The sequence below is a fragment of the Malania oleifera genome, chromosome 2 (genome assembly GCF_029873635.1).
Source record: "Malania oleifera isolate guangnan ecotype guangnan chromosome 2, ASM2987363v1, whole genome shotgun sequence".
Classification (NCBI taxonomy): Eukaryota; Viridiplantae; Streptophyta; class Magnoliopsida; order Santalales; family Ximeniaceae; genus Malania; species Malania oleifera.
Window position 1 is genome coordinate 2201376 of NC_080418.1, and position 7567 is coordinate 2208942.

The following is a 7567-nucleotide window of genomic DNA, read 5'->3' on the forward strand; positions in this document are numbered from 1 at the left end:
ACAGATTACTGTTTGACTTGGCAGTGGTCGGCCAACCATTGTCAGGTCCCGCCTTCGGGCCACACAACCCAGTTATGTGGGGATAATACATGACAACAACCAGCTAACCTACCAGGATTGTTTTATATTATTATTAGTGTATGAGATGAGACATGTATGTTTTCCCAGATTTGATAAACAGTATTGAATATGTTATGTATGGTATATGTAGAACACAAAATACTCATGTTGCCACACACTGGTATTAGTTTATTTCCCTTACTGAGAGGTGTCTCACCCCTAAATCTTATACATTTTTCAGGAGCCCCTGATAGGAGAGCGGGAAAAGCGCCGCTGATCTAGATCAGTTGTTTGCCCTCTTTGGAAGGGTAAGTTTTTGGTAGGGACAGTTAGGTTTTGTGGGGGATTGTCCCTAGATTTCATTTTTGAGATGTATATACTGTGAGATAGTAATTGTAGTGACTCTGGTATGTGTTATGCACATTATGATGAGATGTATATGATTTTATACTTTCTGCTGCGTAGGCTTCTGCTGTATGTTTTGTTATATCCCTGGTGCCCACGGGCCCAGGTGGATTGTGACCTGCTGAGCTGGGATGTATGATGTGATGATAATTTATTTATATAAAAAAAAAAATATGTGAAAAAGGAGCAGGTTGTTACAGTTGGTATCAGAGCCTAGGTTGCTAGGTTCTGTAGACTTTAGAGTGCAGCAGGAACAATACCAGAGTTTAGGAAATGATTTGAGGTTTTGTTCTACAGTCTAGAAGCAGGACTTCCGTGGTAGTTTCTGTGTTTTTCCTGGGGTGACGATTTCAGGAAAACCATAGTAAGCTATTGTCGGGTTGTGTTCCTAGAATGTAGGACTGGGGATTAATAATGAGTTAGAAATGTTGAGATGAGTGGTGAGGATAGGTGGGTAAATTATGAGGATAGGATTACTAAATTGCAACTGCTATTTTCCAGGATGGATCCAGAAGGAAATAGTGCCCATGCGAGTGGCAGTGATGGAGCAGGACCATCAGGTGCAGTTAGGACCGACTCTGATGCGGTATTACGTAGCGTGGCTCAGCAAGTTATGGCTGAGATTGCTAGGAGCTCGAAGGAGCAGAGTGGTCCATCTACAGGCCATGGGTGCACTATAGAGAAATTTACAAAGATGAATCCTCCGGTGTTCACAGGTGGAGTTGATCCAGTAGCCGCTGAGAACTGGATGCAGGAGATTGAGAAAATCTTGGCTGTGCTGCAATGTACTGAGGAACAAAGGGTCCTCTTTGCCACCTATAAATTGACAGGAGAGGCTGAGAGGTGGTGGACTGCGGTGAGACTATTAGAGCAGCAGAGGGTGACTCCAATAGCTATGACATGGGACCGGTTTAAAGATTTGTTCTTTGACAGATATTTTCCAGCTACTGTGAGGGAGGCTAAGGTAGAAAAGTTCCTGAGTCTGAAGCAGGGACAGCTATCCGTCCAGCAATATGCAGCACGTTTTATCGAGCTCTCTCGATTCGCCCCATACATTGTTCCTGATGAGGTGAAGAAGGCGAGGCAGTTTGAGAGAGGCCTGAGGCGGAGTATATTCAGGCAGGTGGTGGTGCTGCAGATCCAGGACTTCGCTGAGTTGGTCGACAGGGCGGCCTTGGCAGAGATTGGTGAGCGTCTTGATGCGGATGAGCAGGGACAGAGGAAGAGATCTGCATCTACGAGCTACCAGTAAGATCACAGGCCGAGTCATTGGAGAAGAGGTAATCATGGTAGATGGCGGAGACAGGAGACAGGAGGACGCCAGGTGTAGACAGGGCAGGGTCCTCTAGTTTGTCAGACTTGTGGTAGGAGGCACTGGGGAAAGTGTCGAGCTGGTGGTGTAGTGTGCTACCGCTGCGGTAGATCGGGACATATAGTGCGAGATTATCCTACCCCGCCAGATGCAGCTCCGATGTGCTATCGTTGCTGTAGATCGGGGCACATGGTACGAGACTGCCCTACTCCACCAGATGCAGTTCCAGCTCCTAGACCATACCGAGGAGGTTATCAGGCACCACGGGGAGGCCAGCAGAGGAATACGGCTCCAGCCAGGGTGTTTACTCTGACGCCGGGTGAGGCTGAGGCGTCAGGTGACGTGGTGACAGGTATGGTCATTATGCTTTCTTTTAAAGTTATTGCATTATTTGATTCAGGAGCTACACACTCGTTTGTGTCTTTGGGGTGTATTAAATTATGTGAGGTTGAAACACAATCATTAGATGTTGAAATGTTGGTATCTACACCGACTAAGTCGGTAGTGAGGTGTGGTAGGGTACTCCGCGACTGCCTAGTAGAGATTCAGGGGAAAACATTGTCTGTTGATTTGATAGTGTTAGACATGCATGGGTTTGACGTTATATTTGGCATGGATTGGCTAGCGGCTAATTTTGCCAGCATAGATTGTCGTGCACGAGAGGTGATATTTAGACCCCCGGGGGAAGCAGAATTCAAGTTTGTAGGGTCGCATGTACAATCCCCGCCTCAGCTAGTTTCAGCTATTCAGGCCAGGAGACTACTGCTGAGTGGTTGTCAGGGGTTTGTGGTGGTTGTGAAAGAGATGTCAGAGAATGAGTCGAAACTTGCTAGCACGCTTGTAGTGAAGGAGTTTGTGGATGTTTTTCCAGATGAGTTACCAGGCTTGCCACCCGACCGTGAGGTGGATTTCTCTATTGATCTACCTCCCGGTACAGCGCCGATTTCTAAAGTACCTTATCGAATGGCGCTAGTGGAGTTAGCAGAATTGAAGAATCAGTTGCAAAATCTACTAGATAAGGGCTTCATACGGCCCAGTGTATCTCCGTGGGGAGCTCCAGTTTTATTTGTGAAAAAGAAAGACGGGACTATGAGGATGTGTATAGACTATAGGGAGATAAATAAAGTGACAATCAAGAATAGGTATCTTCTACCCCGTATCGATGATTTGTTTGACCAGCTCCAGGGTACACGGGTGTATTCGAAGATTGACCTCAGATCTGGCTACCATCAGGTGAAGGTGAAAGCAGAAGACGTCTCAAAGACGGGCTTCAGGACTAGGTATGGGCATTACGAGTTTCTAGTGATGCCGTTTGGTTTGACGAATGCTCCTGCGGTATTTATGGACTTGATGAATAGAGTCTTCCACCAATACCTAGACCAGTTTGTTGTTGTTTTTATTGATGATGTACTAGCCTATTCTAGGAACTATGAGGAGCATGAGACGCACTTGAGGCAGGTTTTGCAGACACTTCGGGAAAAGAAGTTGTACGCTAAGTTCAGTAAATGTGAATTTTGGCTGGAGAAGGTCGTGTTCTTGGGGCATGTTGTATCTGGAGGCGGTATTTCTGTGGATCCTAGCAAGATTGAGGCTGTAGTGAATTGGGCTAGACCGAGAAATGTCCAGGAGATCAGGAGTTTCTTGGGGCTAGCAGGCTATTACCGTCGTTTTGTTGAGGGATTCTCAGCTTTGTCAGGACCCTTGACACGACTGACGAGGAAGAATGTTAGATTTGAGTGGGACGATAGTTGTGAGCAGAGTTTTTAGGAGCTGAAGCAGAGACTAGTCACAGCACCAGTGTTGATCATCCCATATGGGGGTGAGGGGTATACCATTTACAGTGATGCGTCCTTGAAGGGACTTGGATGTGTATTAATGCAGCATGGCAGGGTAGTGGCGTATACATCCAGGCAATTGAAAGAATATGAGAAAAACTACCCTACCCATGATCTTGAGTTGGCGGCAGTGGTACACGCACTGAAGATTTGGAGGCATTACCTGTACGGTGAGCAGTGTGAGATCTTCTCTGACCATAAAAGTTTGAAGTATTTCTTTACGCAGAAAGAACTGAATATGAGGCAGAGAAGGTGGTTGGAGCTGATTAAGGATTTTGATTGTACCATCAGTTATCACCCAGGGAAAGCAAACGTGGTAGCTGATGCGTTGAGTAGGAAATCTAGGGAGCCAGTGTTGGCGGCTATGGGGATCCAGCATCCGATCATAATGGATCTGGAGAGACTCGGCATAGAGTTGGTGGAGAGTGATCTCCCAGTATGTATTACCAGCCTAGTGGTACAGCCTACCCTGCAGGAGAGAATTAAAGCTGCCCAGAAGGAAGATCCAGAGCTAGTGAAGGTGATAGACAGAGTACAGAGTGGGCAGGGGGAGGAGTTCAGTATCGCAGATGATGGAGCTTTGCAGTTCCGTTCTAGATTATGTGTTCCTGCCGATACTGAGATCAGGAAGACTATTCTAGAGGAGGCTCACAGATCTTTGTATACAGTTCATCCCGATAGTACGAAGATGTACAGAGATCTGCGAGAGTCATACTGGTGGAGTGGTATGAAGAGAGAGATTGCTGAGTATGTAGCACAGTGTTTGATGTGCTAGCAGGTAAAGGCTGAGCACCAGAGACCGGTAGGGCAGTTGCAGCCGTTATTTATCCCGGAGTGGAAGTGGGATCACATATCGATGGACTTCGTGTCAGGACTGCCGACGACGTTACATGATCATAATGCCATCTGGGTGATTGTTGATCGATTGACGAAGACCGCCCACTTTATTCCCATCAAGATTAGCTACTCCCTCAGCCGTTTAGCGGAGATTTACATTCAGGAGATAGTACGTTCTCATGGGGTGCCTGTATCTATTGTGTCGGATCGAGACCCACGATTCACATCACGATTTTGGAGAAGTCTGCAAGAGGCTCTGGGGTCTCAGTTATCGTTTAGTACGGCATTCCATCCTCAGTCAGACGGGCAGACTGAGAGGACGATACAGATATTAGAGGACATGCTCAGAGCGTGTGTACTAGACTTTGGGGTTAGTTGGACTCAGTTCATGTCATTAGTAGAATTTGCGTATAATAACAGTTATCAATCTAGCATTGGCATGGCACCATTCGAGGCTCTGTACGGTAGGAGATGTCGTTCTCCTTTGTTTTGGGATGAAGTGGGTGAGCGGCGTGTAGTGGGGCCAGACCTGGTTCAGCAGGCATGTGATAAAGTTCGTCTTATCAGGGACAGGATCAGTGCAGCTCAGAGCCAACAGAAGAGTTATGCCGACCATCGCCGCAGGAATTTAGAGTTTGATGTAGGTGATCACGTATTTTTGAAGATAGCTCCGATGAAAGGGGTTATGCGATTTGGGAGGAAGGGTAAACTTAGTCCTAGGTTTATCGGTCCATTTGAGATTCTAGATAAAGTGGGACCGGTAGCCTACAGGCTAGCTTTGCCACCTGTATTGTCCAGGATTCACAACGTATTTCATGTTACTATGTTGAGGAAATACGTCCCAGACCCTTCTCATGTCATCAATTATGATGAGTTGGAGCTTAGTGATTCACTGGGATATGAGGAGGCACCAGTACAGATTCTGGATAGGAAAGTGCAAGAGCTACGTAACAGGACGATTCCTCAAGTAAAAGTCTTGTGGAGGAATCATGCAGTAGAAGAGGCTTCTTGGGAGTCTGAGGAGCAGATGAAGCAGAGGTATCCGCATTTATTTCAAGAAGTCTGAGTGAATAAATGTAAATAGTTAAGTAGTTTTCTGTTGTAGGTACATGTAATAGTTGAATAGTGTAGTACTTTAGTTTTGGGAGAATGGTTTTTCTTTTGTATATGTAATCTTCCAAGACTCGAGATGTAACCACGGTATTCCTTCGCCATAAGTGAGGATAGGTAATAAAATGAGTAGACCCTTTTTCCTGATTAAAGGATGGCGAGTACGGAAACAGTAAATTTCGAGGACGAAATTCTTTTAAGGGGGGAGGAATGTAGTAACCGGAAAAAAAAATATATAATAATAATAATAATAATAATAATAATAATAATAAAATAAAATTAATTAATTGAATTAATAAATAAAATGAACAGTATGATAAGGAACAAATATATATATATATATATATATATATAAATATTAAAGCATGTATATATATATGTGTGTGTGTGTGTGTGTGTGTGTGTGTGTATATATATATATATATATATAAAAGGTATGAAAGCTTCTTAAAGAAGCTTTACTTTACTTTACTTTACTTAAGGTTTATTATATATATATATATATTATTAAATTAACACAAGCTTCTTTAAGAAGCTTTGAAGGTAAAATCCAAATTTAATTGGATTTTTGGTGGATGTGAGTTCATTCTCTCTCTCTCTCTCTCTCTCTCTCTCTCTCTCTCTCTCTCTCTCTCTCTCTCTCTCTCTCTCTCTCTCTCTCTCTCTCTCTCTCTCTCTCTCTCCTACGACTCTCTCTCTTTGATTCCGGGTTAGTTTTACGTCGAATCGACAAACCGAAGCCACCACGACACTCCTGGCAAAGTTCTCTACAAGTCTACCGGAACGGATCGTCAGGAAAACGAAGTTGGATTTCATCCCAAATCCAAGGTAAGGCTTTATATTCAATATTTGGATTTTTGACAGTTAAAGAAAGTAATATACGCGTAAAAATAATGAACTTTAATACTGGAAATTTTCAGTTCCAGGGTATTGATTGGGAACGTTGGGAATCATCCCTAAGTTGAGGTAAGACTTTTTAAGTCGAATTTGACTTAGTGGTAGTTATAGAAAATATTGTAAGTACGAAAATACTAAACTTTAATTCTGTGAGTTTTCATTTTCAGGGTATTGAGTTGAGAACCTTGTGGGTACGGGGAAAATTTTCTTAGGGGCTTTTCAGGAATCAGGTAAGGGGATAAACTAAGCTAGTTTTGTTTTGAGAAAATGTATGTATATATATATAGCATCTGGTTTCAGGAAAAATAAATATATTTATATATATGATTTATATTTGGAAAATACTGTTTAAATGATTATATGTTGAATACGTAGAAAAATTTGTTTAGTGTGGCATGAGTATAAAAATGTTGTGAAATACTGTTTTTTTTTGGAATGGGGACGATATGGATTTCTATGATGGAAAATCGGCGTACGCCGAGATATTTTTATATGTATATGTGATTTGCCGGCGTATGGGCCGTGCTATGTGGATGAGATTTGCCGGCGTATGGGCCGTGCTATGTGATTTGCCAGCGTACGGGCTGTGCTATGTGATTTGCCGGCATACGGGCCGTGCTATGTTAAAATGTGTAATACCGGCGTACGGGCCGATGATTTTCATGATACACGTATATATGTGAAATGATATGATTGATGTGAAAATAAATGATATGAGATATTTAGGTATCACGGTTTTAGTATATGTATATGATATCAGAACCTGGTTGGCTTGGTCTAGGCTAGCACTTGCACGGTACCGTTGTTATGTGTCCATGGTCCTCGTGATCATGATATCTGTGTTAACGCCACTGTACGGAGTGGTGTGAGATTGGATGGTCGATGTGGTTATTTTCAAGAAGTGTGCTGTTATCGCCCCTGGTGTACGGACCAGTCTAGGTAGACCCATCGGACCTACAGATTACTGTTTGACTTGGCAGTGGTCGGCCAACCATTGTCAGGTCCCGCCTTCGGGCCACACAACCCAGTTATATGGGGGTAATACATGACAACAGCCAGCTAACCTACCAGGATTGTTTTATATTATTATTAGTGTATGAGATGAGACATG